This window comes from Anabrus simplex, chromosome 1, assembly GCF_040414725.1.
Source record: "Anabrus simplex isolate iqAnaSimp1 chromosome 1, ASM4041472v1, whole genome shotgun sequence".
NCBI lineage: Eukaryota > Metazoa > Arthropoda > Insecta > Orthoptera > Tettigoniidae > Anabrus > Anabrus simplex.
The window spans coordinates 1279069992-1279085854 of NC_090265.1; the positions used below are offsets into that span (position 1 = coordinate 1279069992).

Genomic DNA, 15863 nt, shown 5'->3' on the forward strand with positions numbered 1-15863 from the left:
AACTCAGCACAACAAACTATTTCCAATATTGTAACTTATTTTGAGAGTTCAACTTCATGAAGGTCATGTGAGAAGCTTAGCTTTACATGACGTGGCCAAGGGGTAGTTTCGTCACGAGAGTTCCAAAAGCTCACGTTCGTCTGAATCATAAGGAACACCACAGGCTACGGCTGCGAGCATGCTGTGAGTCACTCACTTCGTTCCTTATAAATAACCAGCCAATCAGACTCAGGATCCGATAAGATCAGTTACTGATATCTAATGCCGTATTTCAAATTACATGATTTCCTACAGATAGCTTTCTAAAGGAAATTGTACATTCAAAGGACAGACAATTAGAACGATGACCAAGAATACTGCTCTCTGTCGTACTGCAACTTCTTACTCCTCCCATTATTTCTTCGTCTTTTCCCAATCCCAACTACTTTGGTCCGGTACCACATGTGGATTAAGCAGTTTTACAGCCAGATGCCTTTCCCGACTCCAACCTTCCGTGGAGGGATGCATTCACTATTGTGTGTTTTGGAGGTGATTTGCAGTGCGATGTGTTGTATGTAAATGAAGATGTGTATTAAGAGGAACACGAAAACCCAGCCCCGGAGCTAGCGGAATTAACCATATGCGGTTAAGATCCCCGACCCGGCCAGGAATCGAACCTGGGCCCCCTGAACAGAAGGCCATTACGCCTACCATTCAGCCAAGGAGCCACACACACTGACATATTGCGCAAGGAAGTAAAAATCTCCTTTTAAGAACGATTGTCTTTATTACTCTAACAGGGCCAAGGGTCGTAACTACATAGTTATCGGAATCTGCTATGATAAAACGATGAAGATCATAATAAGCGTTCTAGTGAGTCATTCTGTTAAAAGAACAAATACAAACTTAAGAATCAGAGATTTCCAAAACGGAGTTCGCTGAATTCAGGCTTCCAGCTTGCGAAGGGAGATGTGAGTCGGTTGGCGTAGCTCAGGCGGCACGGTGATCTAGCTCGCGCTCGGTTGCTGGTTCGCCAAGGGCAGTGGTTCGCAAAGTGGAAGATGCGGGGATTAGCAGAGAATAACTATGAAAGTAAGTTCATATAGACCCAATACTACAAACTTAATTTCTTTAGTGAACAATTACTGCTGTTTTCAGATCATCAGTAAAGTGAATATTGGCAGGAAGCTCTCTTTCTCAGCCTGCCAAACAGCGCAAAGCAAGTGAACAAAACAGTGCAGTTGGATTATTATGCGTACTGAAGGGCCGGTTCTACCATCTGCTGGTAAAGTGGCTGGCAGCTGCCCGGGAGGTAAACTACCTGGAGGTGTAAATCGGCTGGTACTTTGGCTTGCGTCCAACCACCTCCGCGCAAGCGCCAGGTAGCTACCCGGAGCTAGACACCGATATACGAAGTTGGCTAGACTGATTTTCAGCAATTTCTCGCTTTCGAGTGTGGTGCTATCTATCGTCAGATGCATGAAACCCATTTCGATTGTCTTATTTCCCTGTGCTTGCGTCTGCTGATTATCACCAGAAAGCCTAATAAGGGGAGTCTTAAGAGTTATGGACAACGATTCATGTCAAGCTTTCGTGATTTTAATCTATGATCTTCAATATCAATACCTAATTGGGATTAAAATCTCGAGATTACATTTTCTTACGCCAGTTATAACCTGTCATGTAAGGCAGCGTTTTTGAAAAGTATTCTCGTAGTAGATTGGTCAAGTCGCTCGCTCCGTAATAGAAGGTACGCAGGTTTTCATCGTATTTCTAATTTACATTTTAAAATGTATTTTCGTTCCCTGCCGTTGTACTTAACTCTCTTTTACGCGCTTCCATATACGTATATACACACACATCTTCTTTACGGACTTATTGCCTTTGGGCATTCTATCTGCAGGCTTTTGTGAATCGATTAAGTATCTCCGCGATGCTCTATTTGCAACTAGTTCTGTGACCCCGTTTAGTTCCAGATGCTTCCATTTATTGATAAAGCATTTCATTTTCATTTTTAACTTTATGAAGATAAAGTTGGAAGGTACTGTAAATGTAAAGAACTAATAGGGATAAATATCCATTCATAGGAAGAGGAATTCGGGAATGGAATAGTTTCCAATTTCTTCGAAATAATTTACAAGACTATGTAAACAACTAATAAGGGAATCTGCTACCTGGGCGACAGTCCTATGTGCTATTAATCATAACATCACTTGCTATAAGTAGCATACATATAAAGCAATTTTCCTAGTGGGCACAATATTGTGATAAGAACGTATGAAAAGAGGCATACAAATTAACACAACGCTAATAATGGAAATAAAAAAGATTCGTCATAATAAAGACTCGAACCTGCACACTTCGTATTACGAAGCGAGCGTGTTAACCATTACGCTACGAAAACGCTTGAGTTAGGTAGGATACATACAGCAATATATATCTCGTGTCCGAGAACTGAAAAAGTAGAAAATTAAAGCCCATTTGAAATGATTCCCAAATAGATTCTGATTTTATATCCTTTTAGAGTTTCTTTCGAAAGCTTGACGTATAAAATGTGTTCCCTGCGCTACCGATGCGAGAGGCTGGTGTGACCGTTGCAACTAAAGGGAAGCATTAATGTTCAAAATCCTGCAATAGAATATCGATCACTGTTACAGTATACTACTTTTTTCAGTATACTAAGCTAATTTGAGTTGCATATCACCAGAAATACAGCTAATAATGTTCAGCTCTCAGAACTTGCCCGGCAGGTAAAGTCTTATCGGGCCCTCGAAGTGGCCGATAAATTACGCGCCGGGTAACGACGATTTATGCTGCCGATAGCGCTACCTGGGAGTGGTCGGACGGAAACATCCTTTTACGCGGAGGGCAAATTACGCGCTACTTTACCAGTAGGTGGTAGAACCGGCCCTGAGTTAGACTGCCTGCTGACAGTTCTTGATGGAGACTACTTTTGCACCCATCTCTTTGCACACGCTAGAGCAAAATGAAGCTTCCACTGAAGTCCCAGTCTCATCCATGGCTGTGACAATATGGAAGCTGTTGGGGTATGGGTTGTGCTGAGTAATGTATTGACATTCGGAGCACATCCAGTGTGTCTGAGGGTTATGAAAGGTGGTTAGTCATGCTACAATAGCATTGTCTGGCCCAGTGAGGAAAGCAATGGTTAACTACCACACTCCTCGCCTTGCCTAGTACGCCTCATTTAGGTGCTCCCATTGGCTTTTGTTGTTTTCCTATAGCTGCAAAGCCTTTGGTGGTGCTATTTTAGGATCCAGCCAGCCTCTGGGCTGATGATCTAACAGACAGACTGAGTTAGAGTGGTTAATCTTCTTAGTGATACATTTACGGTCATAATCATGAAAAAGTGGCTGATTCACACTAATAAAAAGCGAGATTCCTTGTGTGGCTATTCTTCCTTGAAAATATCGAATAAGCGAATTTATTGTAAGCACGACCACCTTCCAGATTTGCTTCTACTCTCACCAGCAATGTTAAGTGTTAAAGTGCGTAAGTAAGTTATTAGACGATTTTCTGAAACTAGGCTTTAACAGCATTCTTGTGAATAACCAGGAACGACAACATGCACGGATATTTCAGCCAACGACAGCTCGAATCCGGTGAAACTTACAAGTAGTGTACTGAAGACAAAAACATACATATTTCTGAGTTAGTCGTAATATTTAATCTCGGGTAGTTTTGAGTAATGCAAATATACGTTATTTAACAGGAAACAGCTGACATTTAATGTGTTTTCAGGATAATATTTAGTTTGTGTGTAACTGAGAGTTACGAATTTGCTCTTTGCCGGGCATCATTTTGTTTATCATGCATTTATTTATTTATTTATTTATTTATTTATTTATTTATTTATTTATTTATTGTATTTATTTATTTATTGTATTTATTTATGTATCTGACCCAAGATATTTGGGTTTGCCGAATGACACAGAGTAGCACAAAATCATTTTTTCTTCAAAACATACACGACCAGTAAAAGAGAACAATTACACTGAATCAATTTACAAACACATGCAGGTTGCAGAAGCAAAAGGCTACAAATTACGTACTATGTACGCCATACAGATGGTGTCGCACTATGGAGTCAATATGTAATAATACTAGTCACGATTACATCTGAGTCGTTGGTCCTATCTATATTTTTACCGCCAGTTTACAAGTGATTTTGGAATTGTACCCCTCGCATCAAAGAGACCCGTCACAACATACTGCCTTAGATTATATGATTGAAGGAAAAACGGGATGGAAGTTCATATATGGTCGTCGTTTGCTATCAACGTCAGTAGGCTGAGAGACAGTTGATTCGAACCGCACAGATCGATCGATAATGTCAGCTTCACCCTTCACTCTGTTGACTGAAGTGATATCGTTCCTGTGATTGTTGCCTCCATCAAAAACGCTGTCTCCATGTACCTACTTCAAGGTGGTAGAGACGAAATATGTATTCGTTAAATTATTATTATTATTATTATTATTATTATTATTATTATTATTATTATTATTATTATTACAGCTTTACGTCCCACTAAGTACTTGCACGGTTTTCGAAGACGCCGAGGAGCCGTACTTTTGTCTCGCTGGAGATTTTTGTCCTAGTAAATTTACTGACACAAGACTGGCGTATTTGAGTACGGTACCTTGAAATACCACCGGACTGAGCTGGGATCGAACCCGTCAACTTGGGCTCAGAAGGCTCGCCCTTCTACTATCCGAGCCACTCAGTCCAAAATTTGAAAAGAGGAAACGTGAAATACTTTAAATTTCTAAACATAACGTAAATGTAAGATCAGCGCCAAAAGCAATACTCTACTACTACCTTGACACTCGCAGTAACAACAATAATCAGATCTGACCGCTTACCTCAATTATTAGAAGAGAAACTGAAATTATATTTATCCACAACAAATTAATACGGATGGATGTGATCCAATAACCAATCATTTCGGAATCTGCAACACTTGTGAAGTTTAATTGAAAAAGGCAGTTTCTGATTATCTAAAGTATTTGAGATTCTCCTCGCCTTATTAAACGCGCTCCCGTTATTCTGACGAAGTTTTCAATATATAGGCCCTACCGTTAAGTGAAGGTACTTTTTCTGCTAGGACAAATATAAAGACAGAGAAACATCGAAAATCGAGAAGACTATATGAAGAAATGTCAGTTTGTCATCCAGTTGACAAAATTAAACCAACCCGTAACCCGCTGACGGAAGCAACGTAAGACCAATTCACCCTGAAGCGGAAGCAGAATTAATGCGCATGCACAGACATATTTACACGTACTGAAGTTAACAGTAACTCACAGGACGTAATCTGCAACCCGAAAACAAAAAAGGAATATCTTGTTGACAAACTAGTAACACGCGGAAGCACTGTTAAATTATCATCTTCGGTTGGCAATGTAAGCAATACACAGACGCGTGCTCGATTCACATGAAAGGACGTGGGTTCGATTCCCTGTCAGAAAGTCGAAACATGTAAGAAACGATATGTCCACTTCTGGATAGGCATATTGAGGTTCACTCAGCTTACACCGAAAATTTCCACGGCTGGGCATAGAGTTAACCACACTACCCACTTACCGTCGAGGTTGCGAAAAGTGGAAGCCTTTACCTCCCACTTCTCCAAGGGCCTTCATGGCCTGCACAGAGATGGCTTTGCTTTCTGATTTGCTATTATTATTTGATAAGAACAGATTATTTCATTCCTTGATTTACGTACAACTACGGTATGTAGCAAAACAAACGACACAAATTCTTGCTCTTCTGCTATCCACGTCCAGGATCCTCACCTTTATCTACCCTATTCAATCTCCTCTGGTAAGCTCTTGTTTTTTTCCGACCCCCCACGGTATTAGGTTTGTGAATTCTAGGGTGTCTCATTTTCACTCACGCCCTTCGTCTTTCTTTGATAGATACCTTCATTTTCGAAATATCAGACCCCTTCCATTTTCCCCTCAGATTAGTGCTAACAAAGAATGGTTGCCCAGTTGTATTTCCTCTTAAAACAATAATCACCACCACCACGTTTCCCTAGCAACGATGCATTTACTTATTTTAAATATAATAGTTCGACACATTGTGAATTTAGTATTGCGCTGATTTCTGCAATTATGGTTTTCGCAACAGAGGTGGTGTATTGTGGAACATTATTTCCGGTCATACGGACTAGGGCGTCAGAATGGGCCGAGTTTTCTTCACGTTATAGAACAGTACAAGGAGCGATGTGATATTTGATGAGGCGGGACCAAATGATAGCTGTCACTGAAAAGTTCCGCCATACGGCATCAGAGTTATGTCAACGAAACAAAGAACAGTCACCACAAACTGGACTCATGGACGACTTCTCCAGCGGTGTTACCATTCCCAAAGCGTAATCTACAACTAACGCAAGTGAAGCTCGGTTTGAGCGATAGGTCTGTTTGAAGGGTGCTGAAAGAGCTAAAGCTGGGTGGATATGCTTACCGCATTACAGTTGCCCATCAGATGTAAAAATAACGCAAAGTGATGAGCGAGCCGTCAGGTATAATTGGGTGATTGTGATATAAAAGCGCCATATGATTTGAGGTGAAAAGGAAGGCATGGAAAATCATTTCAAGGATGGCTAACGCTGGAATTCGAATACATCTGCTGCGTAACTCCACGAGTACGAGTAGATGCCACACTGGTCTCAAGTCTCAACTAGGGCAGTATCCACGAGATTTGTAGCCCTGAGGTTTGCTCAATTGCTAACGGTCACAGCAGACGCAGGAGTGATGGAATTTTGACTTGTAAGGGGTTCCTTAATCTAGTAGGAATAGTAGTAGTTTACTGGTTAGGCTACCTAAGAGACAAATTGGCTCTGCCATGAACGGTTTAGGAAGTAAGCCCCTTATTTTCGTCCGTAGTCTCCCATGATCTACCCTTTGATAGGTCAATTGCGATACAATTCATTTGGCCTGGTCTCCGAACTGGCCATAAAGACTGTTGGAGAAGTGGAAAGTAAAGGCTTCCACAATCCGTAGCCTCGGCACCTGGTGCGGGGTAGAGTGGTTGGTTTGACGCCCGGCCGCCTTTGCCCCCAGGAATTAACCTGGTACTTTTTTGGTATAGGTGTAGGGCCATATGCACTTCCGAAAGTGGAAATCTCGTTTCGACTTCCAGACGGGGAATCGAACCCACGTCCTTCCGGATGAAACGAGCACGCCTTTATCACCTCGGCCAGACAGTCCCTAAAAGGAAACTCGTGTCCTCATCCCGAGGTAGTGCAGCTCTTTTCAGGCACATCCCCAATGGAGGTGAGCTATACGTGTCATTTTAACCATTTAAACCACATACCAGACCTCTTGCCATTCTTAAATCTCTGGCAGTACCGCGAATCGAACCCAGGTCTCCGGGGCGACAGCTAACCGTCCATTTGGTCTCCCGAATCTAAAGTATCTACTATATCTTGCTGGAATCCTACAAGTTGAGCCTCACTGGAATAACCTTTCCGAAACCCAGTCTTCTACCAAACCAATTAAATTTTTCGCAAACGCGTCCAATATAATGAGAAATAACGCTTTCCAGGTGCTTACATGAAACACATTTCAAACTGACTGGCCTGTTATTATCCGCTTTATATTTATCACACTTTCCTTTATACACTGGGGCTACTATAGCAACTCTCCATTCAGCTGGTATTCATTTCGCACGATCAGTAATAAAATCCATATTTCAGATACGACACAATATTCCAACCCATAGCCTTTAGTTGCTTTTTATAGCTTTCAACCTTAGTATATTTTTGCTCGTGTCTACTATCATCGGTTTTCGGCAATGCAAGGGTGGGAAAGGGCTAAGATTGGGAAGATACCGACCGTGGCCTTAAGGTATAGCCCCAGCATTTTCCTGGTGTGAAAATGAGAAGCCATGGATAAACCATATTCAGGGCTGCCGAAGGTGGAGTTGGAACCCATGATCTCCCGAGCTCATTATACCGTCCTATATCCAAATAAACTATGCAGTATTATATCTTGAATTAACTAATACAGTTTCTGCAGTACAAAAAGGAGCATTTCATAATCCATAGTTTCTCACAGCGAGATATGTGTGGAGAGGACTAAAAGCTTTGGGTGTTGTGCTTACAGCCAAGTCTCAAATTACAACGACGAAAGCTCTCTTCGACTATTTTAGGCACAACCGATATAGGGGTTCGGAACGAAAATATTCACCAGAGTAAAGAAGTTGAAGGAGATTTGGTTCCACCGAGTTGCATTGTAGAAAAGTGAGTCACCAATTTCTTTGGTAGCCGTGTTTCCATATAGCCAACAGCATTTCGCATCCTTACCTAGTGGTTGTATTTTGTCTGACAGCATTGCTGTGATATTTGTTCCCATATAATTATCACAATAATTTGGACTTATCATTCCGTCAACAAGTGATGACTAGAAATTATCTCGGCTGGTGATCACCAATAAGTTAAACAGAAGAGAATCGGTGAAAAATGTTGATCATATAGAAGCATAAATTACCCAGAAAATGACAAAACAGTGCACGGCAAATATCCGCCGTTTTCAATTTTCATACTGACAATGTCAGATATTAGAAAGTATGAGGAATGAGTTCGATGTTTTCTACGCCAGGTTGCATCTCGGTGCATTCCACTGCCCATCCTAGTATTTTTCGAAAATACGACAATATTTACTGTAACGAAACAAATAAAGTAATAACAAGTAAAGGCTTCCACAATCCGCAGCCTCGGCACCTGGTGCGGGGTAGAGTGGTTGGCTCTACGCCCGGCCGCCTTTGCCCCCAGGAATTAACCTGGTACTCATGTTAAAAGAAGAAGTGAGCAAATCACCGAGATTTTAGTTTTACTTAACAGTTAATATCGAGATCATAGCCACATGGCATCCTAAATAGCATCGAAATAGCATGGATGTGACTTTACATTTCAAAAATACCATGTGCAGAGGCCAAGAATCGAGACGCGGCCACTTCAGTGAAATGAAATGGCGTATGACTTTTAGTGTTGGGAGTGTCCGAGGATATGTTCGGCTCGCCAGGTGCAGGTTTTTTATATGACACCCGTAGGTGCCCTGCGCATCGTGATGAGGATGAAATGATGATGAAGACGACACATACACCCAGCCCTGTGCCAGCAAATTAACCAATGATTGTTAAAATTCCAGACCCTGCCGGGAATCGAACCCGGGACCCCTGTGACCAAGGTCAGCACGCTAACGATTTAGCGTGAAGAGCTAGTGAAAATGCCAGTCGGATATCATGCCCACCGAAATGAAGAGAATGTTCATTTTATACAATGGTCTTAGGCTACTGTGCAAGAGAATCTCCCTGCTCGGTGTCATACAATTAAGACATGCAATCTAAGACCGAACCCCATGGTAAGTTCACTTTGCTAGGACTGCTCCATGCGGTATCACTGAAAGGCGTACATCATCCACAATGAACTCACACCCTCTTTTTGGATATCAACCTGCTGAAAAAGTTTAAAATCCAGGAAGAGCCTCTTACTTTACAGAAACCGCCCTTCTAGGCATAAGGAGAAATTAATTATATGGAAGTCCTTTAATATATTATGGGTTGTAGTTGCAAGATCCAGAGAGAACTTACATAAGAGTCACTTCCCTATCGACACAGTTTTTCTTTTTCCAAGTTGTCTTACGTCGCACCGACACATACGTATTATGATGACGAAGGGATAGGGAAGGCCTAGGAGTGGGAGGGAAGCGGTCGTGGCCTTAAGGTACAGCCCCAACATTTGCATGGTGTGAAAATGGGAAACCACGGAAAACGATCTTCACGGCTGCCGACAATGGGGTTCGAACCCACTATCTGCCGGATGCAAGGTCACAGCTGTGCACCCCTAACCGCACGGCCAAATTGGACACAGTCTTACCTGACTGCGGTGAACTACAGAAAACCCAACATACACTTTCTGCTGCACCCTGTATCCATCCAACGTCATGATTAAAGACTTGAGTTAATTACACCAAATACTCAAACGGTAGCTAAATTCTGGACAAGCGCCGTTGTACATGTAGTTTCATCTATTCTACTATTAAATTAATTTGGGGGCCGATGACCTTCGATGTTAGGCCCCTTAAAACAACAAGCATCATCATCATAAATTAATTTCAAGTACTATTGGTGTTCTACTTATAATGCACGGACTTTGGCATCATGTATTCGTTATTGATTTTTTAAAATAGCTTCCTTAGTTTGTGTTAAGACTATTTTTTCATATATAATGTTGATTGCACCAAGCTATTTGAGATTCTGAAGGTGATCGGTATCAAATACCGAGAACGAAGAATTACCTACCATCTATATAAAAATAAGCCTTCAATGACAACAATCGAGGGCTTTGAAAAAGAAGCAGCAATCCGGAATGGAGTGAGGCAAGGTTGCAATTTATCCCCCTCCTTTTCAATGTTTATACAGAACAAGCAGTAAAGGAAATAAAAGAGGAATTTGAGAAGGGAATCACAATCCAAAGAGAGGGAATCAAAACCCCGAGATCTGCTCATGATATTGTTATTTTATCTGAGACTGCAGAAGATCTGGAGAAATTGCTGAATGGTATGACCGAGTATTCGGAAAGGAGTACGAGATGAAAATAAATAAGTCCAAAACAAAAGTAACGGAGTGCAGTCGAACGAAGTCAGGTGATGCAAGAAATATTAGATTAAGAAATTAAATCTTGAAGGAAGGAGATGAATATTGTTACTTGGGTAGTAAAATAACTAAAGAAGGAGGACATAAAATGCAAACTAGCACAAGCAAAGAAGGCCTTTCTTAAGAAAAGAAATTCACTTCGAACACTGATATAGCAATTAGAAGTTTTTGAAGACTTTCGTCTGGAGCGTGGCATTATATGGAAGTGAAACACGGACGATAACTAAGAAAGAAAGATAATAGAAGCTTTTGAAATGTGGTGTTATAGAAGAATGCTGAAGGTGAGATGGATAGATCAAATCACTAATGAAGAGATTCTGAATCGAATTGGTGAGAGGAGATCGATTTGACTAAATTTGACCAAAAGAAGAGATAGAATGATAGGACACATCTTAAGACACCCAGGACTTGTTCAGTTGGTTTTTGAGGGAAGTGTAGGCGGTAAGAACGGTAGGGGTAGACCAAGGTACGAATATAAGCAGATTTATTATTTTTTTTGTAAGTGGCTTTACGTCGCACCGACACGGATAGGTCTTATGGCGATGATGCGATAGGAAAGGCCTAGGAGTTGGAAGGAAGCGGCCATGGCCTTAATTAAGGTACAGTCCCAGCATTTGCCTGGTGTGAAAATGGGAAACCATGGAAAACCATCTTCAGGGCTGCTGTGACAGTGGGATTCAAACCCACTATCTCCCGGATGCAAGCTCACAGCCGCGCGCCTCTAACCGCGCGACCAACTCGCCCGTTGACAAGCATATTAGAGCAGATGTAGAATGCAGCAGTTACATAGGAATTAAAAGGTTAGCACAGGATAGGATGGCGTGGAGGGCTGCATCAAACGAGTATATGGTCTGATGACTACAACAACAACAAGCTTTTCTATGTCTATTTTCCAATATTTTTAGCATTTTTTCAAATTTTCACTAAATACGTTCTTTCATAAAATAACGAATTTTGGTACACGTCTTAAGTCGTAAATCTACCCTTGGCGGTGACTGTGCATTTATGGGAACGATTAACCACGAGAAAGTGCGAAAATAGTCGAAATAAATTATTGCTAAGTCAGTCCTCAATGAAGAGTAGTTATGGGAGAACCCCGGCCCTCGGTCTCACCAACCGTTAATGCGGTTTTGTCAAGCCGTTTTGCAGTGGTGAAGTTTTTCTAGTGAGCACAAATAAACTAATCCTTGCGAGGTTAAAAGTGTTATGTTTCGATAGCGTGTACAATATATCAGGATTCACATACGGATTTCAAAATTCTCTACAGGATGAAATTCATCGACGGAGATTTCCTGGAATAGATAACAATGTTTTATAAGTGTGAACGAGGAACGATAAAGAAGAGTTAAAATATAACAAAAATATACATTACTAAAGTTAAGAATGTATTTAAAAGATAGGTATTAAATTTTGACGATCTGAAAAACTGTTGATGGCGCTATGAATAGCCCATCAGTAGAGGCACCTGTTTGTGGTGAAAATTTTTACCTGATTTCGTCATTTTAAAAAGTTATTTCGGTATATTTCTCGCTATTTTTATTTTATTTCGTCATAATTTCGCTAAATTTTATTTCCTCTTTTCAGCAATATAGAGAAGCCGATGTGCCAGAAAGTTGCCCTATAAGAGCTCTTTTACGTGTCCGGTAAATGTACCGGCACGAGAATGGCGTATACCACTATCTTCAAATGCCACTAGACCCAAAACTACCAACTTGGGCTCAGAAGGCCAGCACTCTTCCTTCTGAGCCATTCAGTCCGGTCCTTTGGCATTTATGCGTTTTATGGTGTACTTCTTATAACAAGAAAAATGGTGCAAACAAATTGTGAAGAATTAAATCAAATCAAGTGAGAAATCCACCAATGATAAATATACTGGGAGTAAATGAAGTCTCCCTATAGCAAAGGAAAAGAGAATAAACTGTAGAATGTTTTGTCGTCCATCGGACATAAGAGTATAAACTGAAAGTCAACAAAGTCGCGCCTCACTGTAAAACATTTTCTTTTGCTATTTGCTTTACGTCGCACCGACACAGATAGGTCTTATGGCGACGATGAGGCAGGAATGGGAAGGAAGCGACCGTGGCCTTAAGGTACAGCCACAGCATTTTCCTGGTGTGAAAATGAGAAACCACGGAAAACCATTTTCAGGGCATTGTAAAACAAATTCTGCTGAATGATAACGAAATTTCTTTACCCAGGCTTAAGTGGTTAAACAACTATTTCGCTGCAACGAAGAGCCATTGTTTTTCTCTCCTTCAAATGCCTGCGCCAGCGCCAGATTTGTTCCCTGAAAATATGTCTTAACGGGTATCTTTCATTTAAACCAACCGTCTGCACCAGGAATTCATTCTGCTAATAAGCGCATGAGAGACTTTGAGCTTTCGAATCTCGACGAAACTGTTCCTTCACTCTATAGGTTGATAGCATTTTGACTTGACTATTCTCAAAAGAAAAACGAATAACGAGTTCCAAGTCGGAGAGAAATTCTAGATATGTGAGAAGCTCTTGGATTACTTTTACAAGAGGAACGTTGTGGCAACTAGAATTCCAAAAGTATTTGTCAAGTAGCTTCAAGGTATACGTGTGAGCTCACTCCATTGGAGTTCAGTTTTCTTAGCAATCCAATTTACAAGTATAATGGCATGCACAACACGAGAGGACTTGAGAGTAATATCACGTAGCGTACCACTCGAACAGGAGCTGCACACAATCAAGAGTATCGATACTAGGACGAATGATTGGGAAGTCCTTTCTCAGTCGTACTGAATGTCCAACACCGTCCAACGTTACAACGTAATAAAACCAATAATCTGAATTTTAAGCACAGAACACTTCACTTTATAGCGCATAGCTTACGTACAAATACGAATGAAGTAACATATATTGAATCGTGAACAAAATAGAATTTTGTCGGGCTAAAATACTCAGATAGGGGCTGCCTGGCCGAGGCGGTAAAGGCGTGCTCGGTTCGCCCGTGGGTTCGAATCCCCGTCAGGAAGTCGTAAAAAATTTAAGAAACGAGATTTCCTCTTCCGGAGGTGCATATGGCCCAGAGGTTCACTCAGCCTATACCAAAAATGAGTACCAGGTTAATTCCTGGGGGCAAAGGCGGCCGGGCGTAGAGCTAACCACTCTACCCCATCACGTGCCGAGGTTAACAATGGTGGAAGCCTTTACCTTCCACTCCTCCAAGGGCCTTCATGGCCTGTACGGAGGTGACTTTGTTTTGCTTTTGAAATGCTCAGATGGTGAAATAACTATTTTCTCAGCCCAGGGTTCGACCCCGGCTCAATCCAATGGTATTGGGAGGTGCGCTAATACGTCAGCAGGCAAGTAAAGTAACTCCTCTAGGACAAAATCTCTGGCACCTCGGTATTTAAACAATAAAATTAGTTAGTGGGACGAGAAACCATTATTATTATTATTATTATTATTATTATTATTATTATTATTATTATCATTATTATTTTAGCACTGCTATGTTATATTAATATTATTCAGATACGCGTAGGTTACAAAATTGCATTTCGGCGCTGCCGGGAAAAACCTCCTATGTGAAATTATTTTAGTGTAGAACTTTGGCCGGTAAGGTTCTATCATCTACGGTGCAATATTGTGTGAATTTGTGTGAATATCGTCAAGGCATTCTCGCTCTTCATAATGTATGTGCTGCGGGTCAGTATATCTCCAAAAATATTATCACATAGGTTTTGTCCCGGCAACGACGATTTCTTACAGCAAGAAGGTAATAAAGCGAATTCAAGCACACTAAATTAGATCTTAGGATAACTACGTACTTCAATTCTTGCTAAATTAGGAAAATTTTATCATAGGGTTTATTTATTTTCAGAAATTTAAAATAATACTGTTATCGGTTTCACGTCCCATTGATTACCTTTAGGCTGGTCGGCTTCTGCGAACCGTATTTTTCCGACTACGTGGTCGCCCGACTTAACGACCGATCAGGTCGTCCGATGTAAACCTCGCCCACTGTTGCCGAATTACTCCCGACACATACCCTAGCGCCGCTCTGTCAGTGTCACTGCCATCGCCAAGTGAACCGGTTTTACAAAATGGATACTGATTTATACTTCCTAGACAATAAATACCTCATAAGGCGAAGAATGCAGCAAAAGCGAAGGAAGGTCTAAAATTCATCACCTACATGAAGAAATATGAGAAATAGGTAACAGATTCAAATACAATCAAGAAAAAAATCAAGATTTGCGTAGTAACGCCATTCCTTATGCAGCCAGTTCCTGGTATAAATGGTGTGAAAAAGTCACTCATCGGATCGATTTGTCCATGCATTTCAGTGGACTTGGCAGACTGATATGTAATAGCAACGTCTGGCTCGGTGAGGAGATTAAAGGGAAACTATCTCATTCCTCAGTTCCCCAGTATGCACCTTCAGCGACGCCTAGGCTATCTATGACAGCTGATGGCAGAACTGTTGAGAATCAAACCAGCCTTCGGGCTGAATACTCAACATACACCAATAGGAGGGCAAGAGATTTTTACCAATCAGCCGGTTACATCCGACAAATCCCATTTCAATGGGATCCGTCTGTCACTCGGCCGTGTTCGATCGCATTTGGCCAAACAGGTCATGTATAGCGGACGCGTGCCATTTTCAGTCGGCCATATTCGGCCGTAGTATAGCGACCACTTAGGCCTACTCGGGCGAATATGGTTCCGGTGGACGACCACCCTTACGGTTTTCGAAGACGCGGGGTACCGGAAGTTTGTTCCACAGAATTATTTCACGTAGTGGTAAATCTGTCAAATCGAGGCTGGTTTATTTGAACACATTCAAATAACAACGAACTGAACCGGAATCGAACTCGCAAGCCTGGCCTCAGAAAGCCAGCAAGCGCTCTACCGTCTGAGACACTCAGCCTGGCTCAGAATTTTGGCATCTTCAGTCTAAAAAAAACTGGTTTATTCATTTTCTGGAGCTTCGTATCCTCTTTTTACAATTTAAAAAACAGAACGATAAAATACTGTGGAAGATTGAAGATAACAAGAATTTTCAGTTTATTAGTAAACTTTGGAATTTCTTAATATTTTCCATTTTCAAGAGCCATCTAATCACTATCATCTTAGCCGTTTTCTCCAATTTCTTGGGGTTGACATTTTTACCGCCTTTCGCAACACCAAGCTTATGTGGAGGGATGTAGGCTTATTTACTTTGAGAGTTTCCAGG

The 15863-nt window shown here is 41.3% G+C and overlaps 1 protein-coding gene across 4 annotated transcripts in view; it reads right to left on the minus strand.

The window, feature by feature from the left end:
- Positions 1-15863, minus strand: part of dlg1 (discs large 1) — a 961276-nt gene that overhangs the window by 186840 nt on the left and 758573 nt on the right. The gene's annotated exons all lie outside the window — the stretch shown is intronic.